The following is a 21,906-nucleotide window of genomic DNA, read 5'->3' as shown; positions in this document are numbered from 1 at the left end:
AGTTTTCAGATCTGGTTTTGTTCTTATTTAGTCACTAAGTCGTGTCCAGCTCTTTGCAATCCCATGGACTACAGCACACTAGGCTCTTCTGACCTCCACTGTCTCCTGGAGTTTTCTCAGATTCATCACTATGAGTTGGTGATGCCATCCAACCATCTCATCCTCTGCTGCCCCTTCTCCTCCTGCCTTCAATCTTTCGCAGCATCAAGGTCTTTTCCAATGAGTTAGCTCTTCGAATCAGGTGGACAAAGTATTGAAGCTTCAGCATCAATCCTTTCAATGAATATTCAGGGTTGATTTCCTTTAGGATTGATGGGGATGCACCAAATCTGAAAGGTTGTTTTGCATCTTCTTTGTAGAGGAAATTGAGAACCTGAGGATGTGGTCCTGGCTTGAGTCAGAAGCAAGGATATGACTGATATCAAAGCCTCAAAGTCCAACATGCTTGCCATGACATGACCAGATTCTGCCTCTGAAATTGTCCATTATCTCCACTCTCCTTGATAAGAGCATCAAGAGGATCAATACATTTTATAAAGATTTTCTGCATCAGGGTTGGGAAATATCAGTGGAGTTCTGATTAACTGGAAATCAGCCAGAATAAATATATTATCCAGACTAACCCATCCTCCAAATGTTCCAGTTAATCGAGGTGTGACTGTGTTGGTTTTGCAAAAAGAAAACTCTCTCAAGACATTTAGACTCAAATAGATGTGATTGGTGCCTATGTGGTCCCATAATTTATGTACTTGAGTTGCTGTTCTATGGGCAATTTGGCAGGGATCACAAGTGTAGACAAAGAAGATGTTAACAGCAAAAAAGACATCACCAAAAGCATTTGGAAGACAAACACTTCACGTCTTCAATTATAAGACAACCTGATGCAAAGAATAAATTAATTTAAAAACCTCCTGCACAAAGAAGATAATGGAAAAATACATTACAAATAGTTATCACTTTCATGCTAAAAACAAGTGACTTAGAGAAAACAACTGATGGAGCTGAATGTTTTAGTCTTATTATCTTTCTCTGGTTTTAAATTCTTAGGGGAGAAAGAGAGAACAGGAGAAAAAAAGAGAAGCTTTCATTGTTTCAACAAACATTTGCTGAGTACTTAGTATGTTGCCAGGCACCAGGACTTTCTGTGACTTTTTCTACTTTTAAAATTACTTTCAGTAGAGAACTTCAAGTGCCTCATTGCTGATTCCAACAGTTCTAGAAAGGCCCTTCTTCTCAGGTTTTTGCCTAAACTGTCAGCTTTAGAGATGCAGCTGGGAATCTTGCTGAGTGTCCCCCTGTCCACCGCCACCAGGAGCCTGACTTTTAGGGCTTGGTCCATCCTAGGCTTAAAGGGCATCCGTTTTCTAGGAGAGGCTTATGAGTCTCAGGTTAGCTTTTCCCATAAGCAGACTCTGAAACAGAGTTTAGTGCCTGAGGTCTACCCGGAAATGCTCTCAAGGTCCAGCCCTATGCAAAGGAGAATGAGGAAACACGTTGGGCAGAGGGAGAAGCTGAACTCTAACACAGACTATGACAGCCTTGGCCAACCTGTGGAATGCTCTGGAGAAGGGGTGTGACCTTGGGGAGGCAGCTCTCTGCAGCTGAGGCAGTCGCCATAGGGACCAACAGTGCAGATAGCACTTCCAGGGGCCGGGGCAACAGTCCTTCACTAGAGGAGATCTGGTGGTGCCTCACAGTATCCACCACAGTGAGGCTCCGCTGCAGGTGCATCTACGCTCTCTCCTCCCCTCCCTCCCCCGGCCTCCCTTCCTCCCTTCTTTCCATTTCCCTCCCCTTCTTCCTCCCTTCCATGCATCCAACAAACTATTTATTGAACGCCTGCCATCTGCCAGGCACGACCTGGTAGAGAAGATGTCGTGAAACAAGATATTACACGTTATTTACTTACAACTTTTCAAATGCTCAAAGGGGCCATACCAGGTGAGAAAAGAATGGGGGGAACCCACAGAATCATGGTACCTTGAGAATGAACACTGAAGGATGAATTAGAATGAGAGGAAAATGGATGTTCCAGGTGGAGGGAGCTTTGAGGGGAAGGAACCAAAAAGACAATGGGATGGCCCGTGGCACAAAGGGGCACAGGTGTGGACTGGGGAGCAGGAAGTGAGACTGCAGGGGGCAGGGCTGGACTGGGGGATTTTATGGGCAGAGTTAGAATATATTTTATCCTAAAGCTATGACCAAGAAATCCACACCATGCTTGGGGATCTAGGAAGGAGGTTCTTCTGGAACTGAAAAGCTGAAAATTGACCTAAAATGTAAATGCACACTCCTGTCTACAAGGTGTATACTGTTCCTGAGAATGGGAAGTACCTAAGATGAAAGTAGCATCTTCCAACCAGCTCAAGGGGGGAGTTGTGTAGAGCTGCGCAAAACTCTGTATGGACACATTTAGGGTTTTCTGTCAGCATCTGGTTTAACCTGATTTTCCCCCCTGCCTTCTTTAATTTTCTCAACAGCTTGCCCCAACTGTTAACATGTGAATAATCTAAGGCTTAAAACAAAATACTTAAAGGGTCTGTTGACCCCAAGGCTTGAGAACTGCTGTCTATAAACCCTCTGATAAAGGAGTAGATGGCTTTAATCACCTTGCAGTTTTTACAGTCATCTGGATGAAAAGATGAAAGGGAAAAAGTCACCGTAATAACAGAAAAATCCGAATGCCTGGCATCCAGTGTTGAATCTTGTGAGACGCATGGAGCGAGATGATCTCTTCTGACTTACGTAGGGACAGAAGTGAGACACCCTGGGATCTGATAAAATTCAAGAGGCTTAGGTTTGTATTTGGCGTCTTCCTCTTTCTCTCTCATTCTCTCTTCATTGAGATGGGGAAGCATTTGAAAAACAAGCCTGTTTTTGGCTTGAGAAGGAGCGGTTCTATCCCACGTGTGGTCTCACCCAGGACTCACTCAAAACACCCCACCCACCGAGGCTGCTTTATTTTGTTCGGCCATCTTCATTCTGATTTCACATAAAGTTTGAAAAGCTTAACCTTTTCCATTAGTAGCTGAGTCCCCCCCCCCCCCGCTCCATAGAGATCTGCCAATTAAAAAAAGCCAATTCCTGGATCAGTGTAGATGAGTCATCTTTTGTTTGATGCGTATAAAAATGGTCCGCATCCAACGAGGAAGGCATCAGGAAAAAGCACTTCAAAATGTGCTGCCTTCAAAGTGTCAGAAGAGAACCTTTCAAGGCTGGGAGCCTGGGAACAGAAGGCGCGTATTGGTCTTTAATTAAGAGAACTGTTGAGAAGGAAGAACATTTAACATTTTATCTACCGGCGGCTTCATGGCCACGTGAAGCACCTGGGTGGCGAAGATGGGCTTGTTGCCCTGGTTGTCCTCATACCTGCCTTGGTCTGTGCAACTGACCCAAAGCTAAATGCTTCCCACCAGGGGTTGGGGTGATTAGAAATGATCGTGGACTCCCTGCGCTGTGACAAGTCTATTTTCACCAGTGGTGCGGGAAGCAAAGCTGTAGTCCCCCTCCTGCGGGACACGTCTGCCACAAAACATTAACAGAGCTGGAGAAATGATGGTTCTCTGCCTGGAGATTCCCACAGATCTGGGAACGTGCAAAGGGTGCTATAGGACCAAGGATCAGAGCCTCACTACACAGATTTCAACACAATTTCATCTGAGGGAGAAAGAGCTTCTAAGAGTATGAATGGAGGGGAAAAAAACCCTATGGGTTGTACTTTGATTTTATAACCAGATTGTTGGAAATTACTGACAGATTGAATAAAATAATATGCTTTGGAGCAGCAGGGAGCTTCAAGGTGGAAGTCTAATTGATTTCTACCTTAAACCTAAGAGCTGGGGAGTGAGGTGGGAGGAGCTATGTTATTAATCACTCCTGTGGTCACTGCTTGGTGTTTTCCTGCCTAGTGGGAGGAAATGTCATTTTCAATTACATACGTATGAATTTCAGATGACACCTGGTGTACCAGAGGGAAGAATTTGTGTGGATAGACAGTTACAGCCCATCTCTGGATGCGTTTGGGCAGAACCACATCACCAGATAAAATAGTGCAATTATAAAGCATTAGGGACGGGCTCAGGGAGGTGGTGAAAAGCCCCCATCTGTAAGAAGCCCACCTGGTCAGCTGTCTCCTGGAGCCATGTGCTGTTGTCCTTCCTGCAAAGCCTTTGCCGTAGCCCTGGCCTAAATAGACTGCAGATCTGCCTCGACTATGAAATACCTCTGGGGGCATTCAGCCATTTTCTACCCTGCAAGTCAGAGAGACAAAAGGCAGATTGTGTCTGTATTTAAATGACCTTTCAGGGGTTCACTAAATGTCGAGATAAGATGAAGGTCAGCGAGGGAAGGTTTTTCTGAATTAATATGAATTCTTTAGCATCCAAGTTTGATAGGTAGTTTTCTGTTACGCTTCCAGGGCTTTCTTCCAGTTTTCAAAAGACAAGGATTTTGTGATAGGGTTGATTCTTTGAACAAGAAAGTCTTTGGGCTTTTATGGAGAAGAGACCCCTCAAAATCATCAGGCATGTCTGATTTGCTTACAAGTAACTACTGTGGGTCCAGCCCGTTTCTAGACATCCAAGATTCCAAGACCAAGTTAGACCTATTTCTGCTAACGGGAAGGCTCAATTATACCCACCTGAGTTGGAATGCTGATGTTGTGATGGGGCCCACCCGGCATGCACATTTGTGGAGAACAAACAAAACTTACACATGTAAGGGAGAGGGGTGAAAGGTCACATCAGCACAGGTCTCTCACGCTTCAACCAAAAACGTGGGTAGTCGATTCAAACGACTTGCAGCTGGTGGTATGCTCTGAGGCCAAGCAAAAGCAGAGGCATGTGTCTCACATTAAAAAAAAAAAAAAATCTGTGGACCACTTTTGGCTCAAAATATGCCAAGAGTTTGCAACTCACCTGTTCCTGTTTGCTGGTTCAAAAGAAAAAAAAAAAAAAAGGAAAAAACCAGCATATTAGAATTCATGGGAGGACATAGGGTTATTCTGAGACCCTGGCAACTGGATTTCTTTTATTAGCATAAGTGAATTATTAATTCAGCATAAAAGGAACATAGATCTTTGTCATATAAGAATTGCCAATACCACAAGGGACCTTCACAAACTAGGATGAAAATAATATCTTACTTATATTTGCATAATGCTTTGCAATTTCTGAGGCCCTGCCATATACTCTGGTGGCTGGTGGGTTTAGCTCTGGTGGTTGCCTGGAATGGAGTTTTGCCCCATGCAGGATAGCAGGGTGATTTGACTTCATTACCGTCAAGCCCCCTATCAGACATAAACACCCTAGATTCAATCAGAAGCACCTAGGCAGGGAGGAAAGTCATTAATATTTAGGGCTTTGTGTTTTTTTTTTTGCATTCCCAAACTCCACCAAACTTTTCTAGAATGTGCCTTTGAGACTCAAGGTACATGGCCCCAGCTTTGGGGAGTGGTCCAGTCTGAGCCTTCATGAGCTCCATCCATTCTTTTATCCTTAACAGGATAGAGATGTTTGGCATGGTGACCAGCTTGTCTTGGTTTGCCTGGGACTTCCCCCATTTTAGGACTGGAAGTGTAGCATTCCAGGGTCCTCCTCGGTTCTGGGCAAAATAGGAAGATTGGTCATCCTGCATTTGCCAAATCTCTGATATCACACACGTTGTGCCCATTATGGCCCTCTCCTGCAATGCTGAAGACCCAGGTTCCATCCCTAGGTGGGGAAGATACCCTGGAGGAGGAAATGGCAAGCCACTTCAGTATTCTTGCCTGGGGAATCCCAATGACAGAGGAGCCTGGTGGTCTACAGTCCATGGGGTCACAAAAAGTTGGACTCGACTGAGCAACCAACAGTAATGTGTTTATATATCTTTATCCACTCATATGCTGATGAACACTTAGATTGCTTCTATGTCTTGGTTATTGTAAATAATGCTGCTATGAACATTGGGGTGTATGGATCTTTTCAAATTAGTGTTTTTCTTTTTTTCAGACATCTACCCAGGAGTGGGATTGCTGGGTCACATGATAGTTCTAGTTTTAGTTTTTTGAGAAACCTCCATAACGTTCTCTACAGTGGACGCACCAATTTACATTCCCATCAACAGTACACGAGGGTTCCTTTTTCTCCACATATAGAAATGTGTTTTCCCTGAGAAGCCAGAAGTTTGTGGACAAAACAGCCCCAAAGGCAATGACCTCAGAAGGGCCTGTCTGCCTGTGAGGACGTCTGACCCACCCTAGAAGTCGACGGCTCAGAACACAATAAGCCTCGTCTTCCTGTGCAGTTCTGGGAAGATCCAGAAGGTTGTACTGAGGAGGATTTAGTAGCTAAAGCTGATAGAAAAAGAAAATAAATGAATAAAAGAAAGTAATCACTGTCTTTCAGAATGTAGCCTGAAAAATAACAACATAATCCTGATTTCATAATAATTCAAACCAGATGAAGAGAACTTCACATCTACCCCACACCAATTGCTCTGATTTCTAATCAATTATTGTGGAGGTAATCCATCCGTCACCCACCCATCCATCATCCATGCACCCACCAACAGCCTCTGGGAAGGGGAGGTGGGGATGCTGAGCACAGGCTACAAAGTCAGGCAAGACTGGAGCCAAATTCCTTTTTTTCCCCAATATATCAGATCTACAATTTGGGGCAACTTACTGACTTTCCCTGAGCTTCAGTTTTCTCATCTGTAAATGTGGGCTTCCCAGGCAGCGCTAATGGTTAAGAACCCATCGACCAGGGCAAGAGATGCAAGAGATGTGGGTTCATCCCTGGGTTGATTCCCTGGAGGAGGGCATGGCAACCCACTCCAGTATTCTTGCCTGGAGAATCCCATGGACAGAGGAGCCTGGTAGGCTACAGTCCATAGAGTTGCAAAGTAAATGGGGGTAGTAATTGTTTTGGCTTCACAGGGTTAAATGCACATAAAATTCTAAATGCTCAGAGCCTGACACACAGAAGGTTCTCACTCACCAGGAGCCCTCTCCTTAAATTTCACAGAACAAGACTCAGGGCAGCAGCAGGTGGTGGCCAGAGAGGCAGGGTCAAGGTGTGCGGCAGCAGAGCTCTTGAGGTCCATCTGTGGCGTGGTCACTGACATTTTCCCTTTCAACTGACATGTCTACTTCTAGACTTTGTCTTAAAAAAGTACATTGACAGGTGCACCAAGGCAGTTGTAGTAGAATGCAGCATAAATGCCCACCAGCAAGTAAAAAGTTCAATAAACCGGAGTACATCTATTCAAGACATATGTTTCAGGGTCCAAAAGAATGAGTCGATTGATAAATATGGTAGGGAAGGGCCACCGAGTCTAGCATAAGAGTGTTTATCGGATGTCCCCATTTTTATAAAAACAAACAAGAAGGAATAATGTGTTGGAACAGAGCCTAGAGGAAAACAGTGGAATACACAGGACAATGTATCACACAGCAGTTGGTAAGTTGAAAGGTTGACTCTTTCGGGGGAGGGTGGTGTCATAAGTAGCATGGTCATATCATTCAGCAGCCAACAGAAGCCCCCTGGGGTATCACAGGGGACTTTCCTTGGTGTTGAAGAGCACTCAGGACCCTCATTTGCTGGTGACAAAATCCCAGGCAAATCTTCTTGGTTCACATCCCCCTCCCACAAACCCATATTCACTGGGACTGTGATTAAGCCAGGCCTGAACAAGGGAGGGAAGGCCTCTCCCAAAGAACCTTGCAGGTAAGGAGCCAGCTGTGGGGATGAAGTACCTCCCAAGCTGTCATGGGAGAAAAGGGAGACTGGATGCTGAGGAAGCAGAACCCATAGTGCCCAGCATGGTCCATGGCGCGTTTTTGCAGCACTGGAAGTTTATAGATCTGAATGTCATTGGGAGAAATTCACTGGAATGACACAAACACCAGAAACAAGGGGACCTTCCAAGAAATCCCAGTGGATAAGGCTGGAGCTGCTGAGGACTCAGAAAAGAAATAACATGGTGAAGAGGGGAAAGAGGGAAGGGACCATGGGCCCCAGGTGGTGAAAGGGTGTGTTTTCTTCCTTGCATGGGGCGACGGAGCGTGCTTTGAAGAGCCAGCCGCGGGGACCGTGGAGTGAGATGTTCCGGAAGGAGGGTTTGCTTATCCTGATTGGAAGCAGCTGTGGGTCTTGGACTTTGCAGAGAAGCAGAAAAGTTGGTGTCTCGATGGTGTGAGAGGTTACTCTGGATGATTTCCTGCTGCCCAGGCCTCACAGAATTGGAACAATTTTTCAACCTCCTCAAGACATCCAAGACTTCCCAGGAGTTCTGAGGAGGTCTCTGAACATCCCTTTAAATCAATCTGGCGATGTTTTCCTGAGCTCCCAGACCTTGTCGGCTTGCTCTCTGCCCTTCAGAGCAACCTGGGTGACTCAACTTTTCAAGCAGAGAAATGACCCCTTCAAGATCTGCTCTCACATTTAATTCCCAGGAGCCTTGGGAGGGTTTCCGTGGTGTTAACAGGAGCCTCAGAGCAGGGTGGGACAATCTGCTAGAATGATAAGCAGGTTAGGAGACAATAAGTTTTGACTCCCCTGGGTAGTAGTCTCACCATCAAATTGGGGCAGTTAAAAATCCCTACTTTAAAGGGTTCTATTTTTTTTTTAAGCAGGCTTTCTAATTTAAACATGTTTTTATTTTAATATAGTTTCAGATTTACAGAAAAGTTGTGAAGATAGTACAGACAGTGTCCATCAACCTTTACCCAATATCCCCTATTTTTCACATCTTTTGTTTCTGTAGTACATTGGTGACAATGAGAGTTCCGACAAGGGACTATGTATGAAACTCCACAGTTTATTCAGATGTCACTAGTTTTCACCTAATGTCCCTTTGCAGGTCCAAGACCCCATCCTGATCACCCCTTTGCATTTGGCCATCATCATGTCTCCTTAGGCTCCTCTGGGCTGTGATAACCTTGACAGTTTGGAGGAGGATTGGCCAGTTGTTTTGTGGCTTGTCCCTCCATTTGGGTTTGTCTGATGTTTTCCTCATGATTGACATCCCTGGTGGCTCAGATGGTTAAAAAAAAACCTGCCTGCAATGCAGAAGACCCAAGTTCGATCCCTGGGTCAGGAAGATCCCTGGAGAAGGGAACGGCTGGCTACCTACTCCAGTATTCTTGCCTGGAGAATTCCATGGATAGGTGGGCTACAGTCCATAGGGTCACAAAGAGTCAGACATGATTGAGTGACTAATACTTTTGGGGGGCTTCCCTGGTGTTTTCCTAGGGATTAAGCTGCAGTGGTGGGCTTTGTGGAGGGGATCACATAGGTGAAAGGCCCTTCTCATCACATCATATTAGGAGTTAATGCCATCTTCTAGCTTGATCATGGAACATCACTGTGTGAGGATTCAATGATATCATGCTTGTAAGTTGCTTGGAAGAGTTCTTGGCCCCTAGAAAGTCTGTGATGATTAGACAAATGAACTAACAATGGACCAAGTGGTTATTGAGGATTTTCACTTTGTCAGTTTCTGTGTCTGTTTCAAAGACAAATCAGCCCCCATTCCTACCCTCCAGGACACTCCAGTCACGAATGTAGACAGCCACCTCCAACTCCAATCCATAATGCTTTGTTTATGATGCCTTTCTTCAGCTATTTCTGAGTTAGGGCTGTAACTGCTGGCAACTGGAGTGTGTGTGAAACCAGAACATGAACCAACACAGCAATTTCTGGTCGGGGATGAACAGCCCCACAGACAAAGGGATGGCAACTTACAGAGCCACCGCTCAGCATGCAGTGGAGACAGTGAGTACAAGAAGGGAGGGGATCCTTCTGAAAGAGCTCTCAGTGGAACCCAGAGGCTGAGAGGAACATCCGTAGGGTGTTTTGCATTGATTTCCACCTTAACCTTGGAAGCACGCTTCCAAAATGGCCATTGTTGATTTCCTTGAATGCGAAAACAGGGACAGTCCTAGGGGAGCGTTCTTTCTCTCCAGGTTCTCTCCAACTTAGGTTGATGAGACTTTGGGTACAGGGAGACACAGAGACCAAAAAGCCCCAGTCTTCCTGCCTCGAAAAGCTCAGCTTTAGAATATGGTGAGACTCAAAAGGTACAAAACATGTAAAAAGTGCTTTGAAGGAAAACAGTGCAAAACAAAGGTTTCTAAATAAAAGGCTGAGGTGGTCTCACCTGTCTTTCCAGTCCCTTTTTCTCACCAGCCTGGTGACACTATCATATATATATATATATGCTGCTTTGGAGTTTTTGCTGCCTCTGAGTGGCCAGACTGAAGGGAAATTTCCCTTTCTTACAAGAAATAGGCAATTTTTAGATAATAAGCTTTTAATCAAACACAATATGGTTAGTGTGATTCCTTGACATGCAAACCTGTAGTCTCACCCTTTTTAAAAAACCTTGGAAGATATGCTTCAGGAACTTGTTTCAATTCAGCAAACAATGGTTTTCAGAGGAGCATCTAACAAGTTCCCAGCACTGATATGGGGGTATTCTTTAGTGGCAATGAATGTCCAACTGAACTCAAATGAGTGTTTATATTTTTGGCAGAAGAAGCAATAGCAATGGGTATGTGTAGAATGTTCCTTCTGCTCTTTGCAATTATGGGAACATGTTAATCACGACTTCCTAATCAGTAAAGAGCTCATGACATATGTAGGATCATGGGTGAAAATGGATACTAGGAGAAACCAATTATTTTTTATTTCTGAGGGCAAGGGGAAGATGTTAGCTTAGCACTTGTGGACTTATAAATGGACTTAGGACTGATAAATGCTCCAAAGCTCACCAGACACCCTTTCAGCACAGTTCTGATGGGCAAGGCTGTAAGGAACATTTCCAAAGTAATTTGCACAATGTATATGTTTAAGCTCAAGAGTTTGTATAAATTACATTTATTTTCACTATGATTTTCCAGGGAGAAGTTCAAACCTCAGAGGTGAAGTAATCAATCCTAGAGCTAGCAGACAATAGAAAATCAAAGGGCTCCAGCATTGCTTTTTTTCTTTTCTCCCAACTTCCACTGACGAAGAACAGAACTTCTGCCCAGATCAGGCAGAGGATCTCAGTAGGACAAAGCCATAAAATGAATGCATACCTGAGGTTTCGGGTTTTTTTTTCCCCATACCTGAATTTTTGTTTGCAGACATGTTGGCCCAAGTGAGCAGAGTTAGAGTAAGCATACCAGGGGTACTCATCAAAAGTTTTTATTGTTCAATCACTCATTTGTGTCTGACTCTTTGCGACCCCAAGGACTGCAGCACACCAGGCTTCCCTGTCCTTTACCATCTCCTGGAGCTTGCACAAACTCATGTCCGTTGAGTCAGTGATGCCATCCAACCATCTCATCCTCTGTCACCCCCTTCTCCTCCTGCCTTCAATCTTTTCCAGCATCAGGGTCTTTTCCAATGAGTCTATTCTTTGCATCAGGTGGCCAAAGTATTGGAGCTTCAACTTCAGCATCAGTCCTTCCAATGAATATTCAGGGTTGATTTCCATTAGGATTGACTGGTTTCATCTCCTTGCAGTCCAAGGGACTCTCAAGAGTCTTCTCCAACACCAAAGTTTAAAAGCATCAATTCCTCGGTGCTCAGCCTTCTTTATGGTCCAACTTTCAAAAGTTATGGATGTCGATTTTAGTTGCTAGAGTCACTGGGGTCCCTGTAGTGCCTCAACTGATTTGCATTGGATTTTGTGTCTTGTCATCTAAACCTCCCTGGTTTCTAAACACAAAGCCTGGCTTGCAAAGGGCTTCTCTGTAGGCATCCCTGTCTGAATGACTGATAGCTTTAGAGGACACTGTCCTGTCCAGGATTCCCAGCCTTGGCGCATTGACATTTGGGGCCAGAGGCTTCCTTGTAGCACTGCTTTGTGCACTGGAGGAGTTTATCAGCACCCCTGGCCTCCATCCAGTAGATACCAATAACCAACCTCCCTCCCCGAAGTGGCTGTCACCGAGCCCAAGCTCATTCTGCTTGCCACACGACAGGCCAATAAACTGGAAGATGAGTTTTCTAAATTTTTTATTTATTTTGGGCTTCCCTGGTAGCTCAGATGGTAAAGAATCTGCCTGCAATGCAGGAGACCTGGGTTCTATCCCTGGATTGGGAAGATCTCCTGGAGGAGGAAATAAAAACCCACTTCAGTATTCTTGCCTGGAGAATCCCATGGACAGAGGAGCCTGGAGGGCTAAGTCCATGGGGTCACAAAGAGTTGGACAAGACTGAGCAGCTAACACTTTCATTCTCATAGCCAAGTAACAATGTTGTGATAGTTTTATATGAACAGCCAAGGGACTCAGGCACACATATATTAATACATGTATCCAGTCTCCCCCAAACTCCCCTCCTAGCCAAGATGTCACATAATATTGAGCAGAATTCCATCACCATCACCTGTGAGAAATAAGATCTTGACACAAGAAATAAGATCATTTCAATTCACCTTATCTCATTATATTTTATTTTTTGGTGTTCTCATCCAGTCCATGTGGTACTTTTTATAGGAGATGTTCAATAAATTTTCAAAATGAAATATTGCAGGGGAGTTTACATCAGTGGTTCTCACCTAGGGGTGATGTGCCTGCCCACACCCTGTGCCCCCCCTGGGTAGTTGAAACAAGGACTAATGATTTTAATGGGAAAGCTAGCAGACTAAGAAGATGGCAGACTAGCATCTAGCATCTCAAAAAATCATCTTCCCTCGGTCTGAATTCAAACTCCTTTTACATATAAAGGTGGGGGGTCAACTGTGGTGCCAATCAATGGCTGAGTTGGGCCACTGTAACTGGTATCTGCCTCACTGCCATCGCACCCCTTGGTGGAAGGAGGTGTGCAGATGGCAGAGACCACGGTGGCCATGTGGAGGTTGTCAGGTACTGTAGGTTCAGCCCACCCTGGCCGCAACAGTCAGCTCCTGACCCCAGAGATAGGCCCAGAGCTGGTGCCCCCAGGGTGGAGCTCCTGTCTGCTTGCTAGAGCAGTGCGGTGGGTGGGTGGCAGGAGTGGGCTGGCCTGATGGGCTAGGAGGGGCTGTGGACAGAGAGGTCCTTGCCTCAGTGGAGCATTTGGGTCAGTGCACTCAGGCCAATGTCACGGAAGGAAGGGCTGATTACACATCAGGTTGGGGTGGGGGAGGCCACCACTGCATGGTGACAATCAGAAATGTCTTCAGACACTACCCAGTGTCCCCTGGGAGCCAGACACACCACTCCCAGGTGAGAACCACAGATATAAACACACATTCAGTACTTCATTTTGAAGAATTTATTGAGCATCTCTTATATAAAAAAAGTTTTGGATGAGAACACCAAAAAATAAAATGAGATAAGGTGAATTGATCTTATTTCTTGTGTCAAGATCTTATTTCTCGTGTCCCTTTTGGTTTAGAAGAGGTTTTGTAATAGAGCGTGGCCCAGTACAGCCCTAGCACCAGACCGTTGCTATGGGCCATTACCCCTCCTCCCCCACCTGTTTCCAGGTGATGATTACTGCAGAGCAGTTAGTGGTCCCTGTTCACGATTGGTCAGCGCTGCAGTGGCCCCTCCCACAAGCAACCAGCTGTCAGTGAGTGACCCTTAGTCTGGGCATTCAGCCAATGGTCTGTGGAATGGTAGTCCTCAGACTGAGATTAGGGTAAGAGGTGGAGCCCAGCCTTCTCCCTGGGGCCCTCCAATTCTCCTGGCCTCGGCCCAGTGGGTGAGCCAGGAGCCTGGGGAACAGGCTGCAGGCTGTGTCCTGCAGGTTCCAGAGCCCTTGCCAAGGCCGCCCACTGCTGGGCCCAGGCCTTGAGGTGGTTGTGGTGACCCTCTCCCCCATCCCTGCCTCAGCCACCTCATGGCAGCGGCTGTCTGCATAGGGTGCAGCCTACTGGCCCCCTCCTTACAGGCAGCCTGAGGAGCCTGAAGGCCAGTTGAGTCCCGGGTGCCTGACTCCCTCAGCAATGGCAGCTGGACAGGATCTGGGGACCTGGACCTTCTTGTCAGAACAGAGAATAACATTCATTTGGTATAGATTTCCCAGAACCTCATTACCTGACCATGACCTGACCTCAAGAACAAAGGCTGTGAAGCCAAGATGTTTGCAACCTCGTGCCTCCTTCACCTTTCCTAGAAAAGGGTTTTGCTGAAAGCCTTCCAGGACCAGAAGGCTGGTTATTTTTATTTAATAAATTAATTAAAAGGCTGGTAATTAATTAAATTAATTTATTCATTTTGGTTCTGCTGGGTCTTCATTGCTGTGCAGGTTTTCTCTAGTTGTGGCGAGTGGGCTTCTCACTGCGGTGGCTTCTCTCATCACAGAGCAAGGGCTCTAGGGCATAGGTTCAGTGGTTATGGGGCACAGGCTTAGCTGCCCCAGTGCATGTGGGATCTTCCTGGACCAGGGATCAAACCCATGTCTCCTCTGTTGGCAGGCGAATTCTCTACCACTGAGCCACCAGGGAAGTCAGAGTTTGGTATTTGTAAGGAATGAGCCACCGTCTCCTTGCAGGGCCCTGCAGTAAAGCTTTCTCTGTTCCAGTCTTGGATGTTTTGGTCTTGTTTGGCCTCACAATGCAATGGACACTGTGCTGTTGCCCTCAGTCACAGAGGTGTGTCCAAGTCTTTGTGACCCCATGGACTGTAGCCCACCAGGCTCCTCTGTCCATGGGGAGTCTCTAGGCAAAAATACTGGAGTGGGTTGCCATGCCCTCCTCCAGTGGATCTTCGCAACCCAAGGATCAAACCCAGGTCTCCCGCATTGCAGGTGGATTCTTTACCGTCTGAGCCACTTGGAATTTCGGCAACAGTTTGCCATCTTCAGTTGCCAATGCAGAAGCTGATCCAAGCCATTTATACTCCAGAAGCTTTGGGAGAAAAATTGGTTTCATTCATCAGAAGCTGCCAGTCGCCCTCCACCCTGGGGTCTGTTTTGGAGTCATTTACTTTCTTACCAGACTCTTCCTGTCCCACTCTGTCTGTATCCTCTCTCTTAATAATGAAGGGGTTTCGAGGAGGGAGACGTGTGCTTATCATCTTATTTAGAACATCGAACTCCTCTCGAGATGACAGATTTGCTTTCTGCCAAAGTTCTGCAGCAGAAGGTTTATAACACATCCTGAAATTAACTGGGTCCTGTCACAGAATGCAGGCTTCCCTTTTCTCTGGTTTGCAGGTAGGAGAAGTCCCAGAACTGGCCTTGGCAGGTAAGGCTTCCATCAGCTTTAGCTCACAGGGATGCAACCTTGTAGGCTCTCCCTGTGTTAGGGGAAGCACACTGATTAAAACCGCCCACCTTGGCCAGGCACCATAGTAACTATTTGCATGAGTTGTTTTATGACAGGAGATCCTGATAAGGAATACGGAACTAATAAGCCACCACCAACCAGAAGAGTTCAGGAAAGATCTAAAGGAGACGCCGTGTGTCGGTCCACTTCCCAGAATCCCTCTCGCTAGCATCCATCTTGGCTGAGTGATGCGTGTACCACCAGGAAAGACTCTGAATTAGAATGATTGGCCAAAGACCACCCAGAAACTAATCCCATCACCATAAAACCAGAGACTGCGAGCCACGCAGCAGAACAGTTCTCCTGGGTTCCCTTACCCTACTGCTCTCCACCCAGGTGCCCTTTCCCAATAAAATCTCTTGCTTTGTCAGCACATGTGTCTCCTTGGACAATTCATTTCCAAGTGTTAGACAAGAGCCCAGTTTCGGACTCTGGAAGGGGTCCGCCTTCCTGCAAAAAATGGAGACTCTGGCGGGGACTCTTCTTCGCTGAGACTGACATCCTGACCACGCGGGGTACTCAGGGGCCAGCTTGCCTGCCAATGGACCAGACCCAGCGGCCTCAACTGGGACCCTTTTGTCCCTAGTCTCCTCCTGACGTGGACAACTGGCCAGAGTGCCCCGACCAGTAAAGAACAAGAGACTTTACTGACCTCTTTCCCCTTCCCTCTCCTTAACCCTTCCTATCCTTCCCTGTTTTTCTAGTTCCCCAGTCCTGGACGCAGGAATCTGGTCGAAGGGCCGTCAGAGTGAGCTGAGGATTGGAGATTGATCACTTCCTCTCGGCAGAGAACTCGAATTCTGGTTCTGGTCTGGTCTGATTTCTGGTAGGGCCGAGTTCCAGTCCTCCCTTCTCTGGAGGCTCAGGGAAAAGTCCCATAACGCCTGGGTATCTGTAGGTGGCAGGAGACATCTGTAAGGCCACCCTTTTCGCCCCCCTCTCCCGCCTCCTCCCCCTTCTTCTTTCAACCTGGCTTCCTTTCCTCCCTTTGAAATCTTTGATATTAGTACTTAGATCTGAAGTTCTGTGTCTCTATAGGAGGTTTTCTGAGAGACTGTATTCTTGTATTTAAGGGAGTGTTTGATGAGGACTGCCAGGTTTATATGTGTGTGTTTCAACTCTGTGTTCTGTGTTGTGATTTTTGATGACCATTTTGCTTTGTCTGGCCACCATTTGGTTTAGACCTGCTGCCATTTTGTTAGAACTTGATCTTCTTTCCCTGTGCCTTGAGACCAGGGCTCTCAGGAACACTTATCTAGACCATCTCTAACTCCTGAGCCTGAGGGGAAAGGGGAAGAAGACTTTAAAATTTTTATTTATTTCAACTGTTTTTTTAATAAACTAGTAAATTTTATATTGTAATATCTAATTCATGACTAAACTTAGAAAATGAAGCCAGATCTTGCACTGTGTCTGTCTAAATATGTCTTGGTATGTCTTTGTCTCTGGGTAATATTTTTGAGGTTAATTTGTAAATGAGCTCTATTTAACTGGCTTAAAAAAGGTAAGTGCTTACAAATCAAATAATTCTAAATTAAACAATAAATTCCAGGTTCATGTGAACTGGGAAATATTCAGTACTAAATACCTGATATTAATGTTTGTTTGTTGACCTATCTAATATAGACATGTCTTAGAGTAATTAACATTAAGAAGAATATTTTCATTATACCTAGGTTTAATACAAGTTAAATATTATATCTGTTACAAATTTGTCAACAAGGAAATTACCTCAAGTGAAGAAACTTCTAAAAAATGTAAATGAGATATGAGCTTTTATATAAACTCTATTAAGAATAATTATTCTTTAGAAATATCTGTCTAAAATAGTCTCTCCAGATTGGTGTAACTTAAATTTCTAAGGGTTGTGCCAAGTGTGCTAAGTGTTGAAAGTCTATTGAATAGTTAGGTCATTTCCAAATAAAATAAGATTTTGAAACATTTGCTACTAAACACTAATTTCCTTTTACAGAGAAACTAAAGAGATTTGGGACTATAAATGAATAATGTTCAGTGTCATTCTAAAATGTTCTAAGAAAGCAAGGGTTTTAGAAATTATCACTGGTATTTATGCTCACCAATCTATAAAATGCTAATATAAAAGTTAGTTCTTGGTTTGCTAAATGAAAGTAGGACGTGTGTTTTCAGTATTAAAAAAAAAGAAAGAAAAAGGTGTGAAAAATACTAAAGAGTTATGCATGATCAGGATTTTCTAAAATTGGATTACAATTAGTTAGATAAATGGATTTTGTTAGAAATGACACAGCCATAAGAAAACTGGTTAGAGTCAACTAGGTCCAAGATGGCAGAGCTGACTTTCACTAGACCTTGAGCCTTGGGTTTTAGGCCTATTGTGACATATCAGCAAGCTAAGTGATACACCCATCAACATTGACTAAATCTGACCAAATGTTCTAAACCCTTTTAATTGATCTTTTTGATAAAACTTCCTAAATAGAATTCTTCTGAAGTTCTTTTGACCTCTAGCTAACTTTGGGGTGCCTCAGAGGGCCCCTGAAACATCCCAAAGAGAGATACTAAACTGTGTTTATTTGGTTGGTTAAATTACATGAAAAAGATTATCAAATGAGTAATAAATCTGTTCATGTTATAATGTATGGTAAAATTACTAATACAGATATCCTAGAAATTATATGGAGTTCTTAACATTCTGATATATCCTGGTACTCTAATGGAAAACCTGATGACTTCACAAAAGTTAACAGAAGGACTGAATGGACCAGCGAATATGCTTATAACTTTTATGGTTTGTATCTGAAATATTATGGGTTTTCAGGGAGTAGGGAAAACCTTCCTCTCAAACGAATTATGACAATACTTTGGTAAAATTAAATGTTATAAACAAAACAATTATATTTTCTGACTCCTCCAAAAATTGGAAATTCTTAGGTTTCCAGTAAGTTTATCAAATGAGTTAGGAAGTTTATCTCAGGGGTACAAAAATCTCAAGAAATTTTTGAGACCTTAAAAAAGGAAGAATTCACCTAGATTTGTTAGGCAAAATCTGTGATAAGCCTTTGGTGTGAGTTTCCCAGCCTTGTTTTATTTTAAAAGTTCAGTCTGAGACTCTATAAATGTTTCAGCAAAATTAAAAGTCTATAATCAATTATGGTTATATAAATCATCAGACCAAAATTAGTGAGAACAGACCTATTTTGCAAACAAACTAGCCTTAATTTGGTTATATTTGATAAAAATGAGGGTAACTTTAGGGAGAAAAAGATATTTCAAAAAATGTTAAATCCCAGTTTGTAATGGAGGTCTGCGTCTAGTAAGACTTTTCTCTTAGATAGTTCTTTGCTGTTATGTGATATTAATGTAAAATTTAATTGAATTCTTAAAGAACACCTTAAGTTTGTTTCTGAAGCTTATCTCAGTAATCTATCTTTGGATGAAGATCAGATGCCTCATGACCTGCAACCAGGACTAGAAAAAGGCATAATTTAAGGGACTGTCTCCAACCTGGATGGAAGGACTTTTTATCAGGAGAAACTACACTACACCAGGATGAGAAGATGATGACATCAGACGTAGACAGCTTCCCCAAGATGCTGGACCTGATTCGTATGATCATTTATGTTTTCTTGACTTCTTAGACCTTTGCATATAAATCAAATGCTTTTCTATAATAGGCCTGATTCTATGCTAGTTTCAGAAATCAATTCAATTGTTGGGTTTGTGGCCAATTACCTGTGTCTAGTTCTGGGTTACCTTGGTAAATTTCTCTACTACAAGACTCTAACTGGTTGGCCCTGAGAAAATTTACTTAAAAAAAAAAAATTATAGTCATACTCAGGTTACTGTGATAGTACTAGATGGGATCCTCTCACCGGGCCAATTAATAATGCCTGCTCTGACTCTGGCCATAAATTTGAGCTTTTTTCTATTACTCAAGCTCAATCAGAGCAACAAGAAAAGTTTCAGCAAAGGAGGAAAAAATCTCCCACAATTATAGGATGGATTTATATAGATAACACCAGGCTATGATAATTTAGGTTTAAAGTCTCCTCTGTGTTGGAAACAATTAAATCATACGAAGGATAATCGGTCTAGTACCACTAGAAAACGGGGCTATGTGCCTTATAGACGGTGCCAATATTTAATTTCCCTGGAAGATAAAGATTCTACAGAGCAGACTAAGTCAGATGACCTGAGATATACTGGGCTACATCTAATGGAAGCTTTTAAGTCTTACTTGTGACTTTACTAATACTGCTGGCTATGTTGTTTGTATTTCACCTGTTTTACAAAATTACTGTTTCTTACACCATCAAATGTGTGTGTGAGGCCTCTAATAGAATAATATATAGTCCCATATGAGATCGATGATGGTAACAGTGTAACTCTAGATATGGGAAGAAGCAACAAGAGGGAATATTTTCCTGGACCAAGAGGCTAGTAAGACAGGTGGTCCACAGAATTTTGGATACTTTTTTATGGCCTAGTCCAGTAACAGCACATTGAGTGGCCTGTCAACAAAATCTTTGCCAAACCTGAGAATGGACATTCCCAGCACCATGGGATAAAATGGTCATGAAATGACCCCCTGAAAAATCATGGTCAAGTTTATGAGCAAAAAGGGGCTCTGCCAACTGAAGACTGACATTTGCCAGCTACATCTACAAAGATTAAATCATGGCCACTGCAACTATTGACTTTCAACGCCCCTGAAAGGAGTTCAGGGTGAAAATCAGGAATGAGGCACTCTGTGCTCTGGGAAAAACTGGCAGAACAGGCCTTCAGATAGTTAAATCTTTTCAGGAGAAGATTTTATGGTCCCAATTCTTGCATCTTCTCATACCTAGAGAAACACTGACGTCATTAAGGAAAAGTTTACAATTAAAAGTCAAACTAGAGTAGCTATAGTTCAGATATCCTGGGAAATAACTAGGTGATGCTATGGATGTCCTTTCAGATTAGACCTTGTATTGCTAAACACTTGAGTTTTCTGAGTTGTGTCAGGCGTGGATGCCACCATTCTCAAAACAATGTCTGCTGGAAACTAGTAACCTTATTTTTTATAAAACTAGGCAACTGGCTACCCGGCTACAAGTCTCCCTGAAGTGCCAGGTCTGGACTGGGTTTCAGGTCTATTCTTCTAAAAAGAAATGAGATTTATTTTGTCTACTAAATTCCAGTTACCACTCCTCCAACTACTTCTAATGGGGTCTGTTACACCAAAATGGCAGACCAAGGGATTGAAATTTTGTAATCATACAAGACTCAGATCTAGAACTTGGAACTCAGAAATACTTCCAATTCAGTGTCTATACTCCAAGCTGAGGCAGCCCTATACTCCATTTTGACAGGAAGTTATCACAGTCACAGTTGCCTAGTTCCCTAAATTAAAACTGAGTAGAACTCTGTGGGGCTCTGGAGTAGAGATCTGTTCTGTGTTCTTCATTTCTTGTCTGTAGGATATATGCTTCATTCAGCCTCCTTGACCTTCCCTGAGTTCCAAAGGGTGGATTCAAACCCTTGCTAATCAGGGAAGGGAGGGGATACAGAAACAGGAGAAACAATCAAAGGTTGGTACAACCTTCAGACAGAGTCCTGGTTCCTACTCAAAGAAATATGCATAACAATGTCTTTGAGCCCCAACCCAGGTGGAGGATGGTGACTTCAGACTGAACACAAGATTCCTGGAGCACAGCTCTGTTGCCTCACCACCAACGAATCAAAAAGGGTCACAAACCCTGCAGCCCTCACCCCAAATGTTGCCTTCTGTTTCCAGGGACCAGAGATGACCATCCTGTTAGGTCTCCTGTTTGGCCCTTGTCTATTTCATCTCTGAGAGGGGCCAACAGTTTCAAGCTAAATTGCTGCTACTACAAGGGTGGAAGCTGGTTTCAGATGTGGAACACCCCAACTTAGATCAGGTAGAGAGAGACTTCTGCTCTGCTAGGCAGGCCTACGCCCATGCACAGCAGGAAGAAGTCACAGAAGAAAGAGACCTCCGCCCCAATTCCCAAGAAGTATCTTGAGTATCAAGTCTCTCTGGGGGAAGTTGTTAGGGGAAGCACACTGATTGAAATCGCCCTCCCTGGCCAGGCACCATAGTAACCATTTACATGAGTTGTTTCATGACAGGAGCTCCTGATAAGGAATATGGAACTAATAAGCCACCACCAACCGGAAGAGTTGGGGAAAGATCTAAAGGAGACGCCTTGTGTCCATCCACTTCCCAGAATCCCTCTCACTAGCATCCATCTTGGCTGAGCAATGCGAGCGCCACCAGGAAAGACTCTGAATTAGAATGATTGGCCAAAGACCACCCAGAAACTAATCCCATCACCATAAAACCAGAGACTGCGAGCCATGCGGCAGAGCAGTTCTCCTGGGTTCCCTTACCCTACTGCTCTCCACCCGGGTGCCCTTTCCCAATAAAATCTCTTGCTTTGTCAGCACATGTGTCTCCTTGGACAATTCATTTCCGAGTGTTAGACAAGAGCCCAGTTTCAGGCCCTGGAAGGGGTCTGCCTTCCTGCAACACCTGCAGCACCTTAGTTTTCCACTTAAAAAAAAAAAAAAATTTGAAGTATTAATTGCTTTTCTATGTTGTGTTAGCTTCTACTGTACTCTCGCCTGGAAAATCCCATGGACGGAGGAGCCTGGTAGACTGCAATCCATGGGGTCGCTAAGAGTCGGACACGA

The 21,906-nt window shown here is 44.1% G+C and overlaps 1 long non-coding RNA gene across 1 annotated transcript; it reads left to right on the top strand.

Annotated features, from left to right (window-relative positions):
• The first annotated feature begins 9,699 nt into the window (after window positions 1-9,699).
• LOC129625018 (uncharacterized) lies at window positions 9,700-21,758 on the top strand. Its single transcript, XR_008701223.1, has 5 exons — window positions 9,700-9,758; window positions 15,288-16,735; window positions 17,870-17,998; window positions 18,620-18,816; window positions 21,343-21,758. It is a non-coding gene; the product is annotated as an uncharacterized LOC129625018 (long non-coding RNA).
• The last annotated feature ends 148 nt before the right edge of the window (window positions 21,759-21,906 follow it).

The sequence above is a fragment of the Bubalus kerabau genome, chromosome 13 (genome assembly GCF_029407905.1).
Source record: "Bubalus kerabau isolate K-KA32 ecotype Philippines breed swamp buffalo chromosome 13, PCC_UOA_SB_1v2, whole genome shotgun sequence".
Taxonomy (NCBI): Eukaryota; Metazoa; Chordata; class Mammalia; order Artiodactyla; family Bovidae; genus Bubalus; species Bubalus kerabau.
This window is presented reverse-complemented; position numbering and strand designations above follow the sequence as displayed.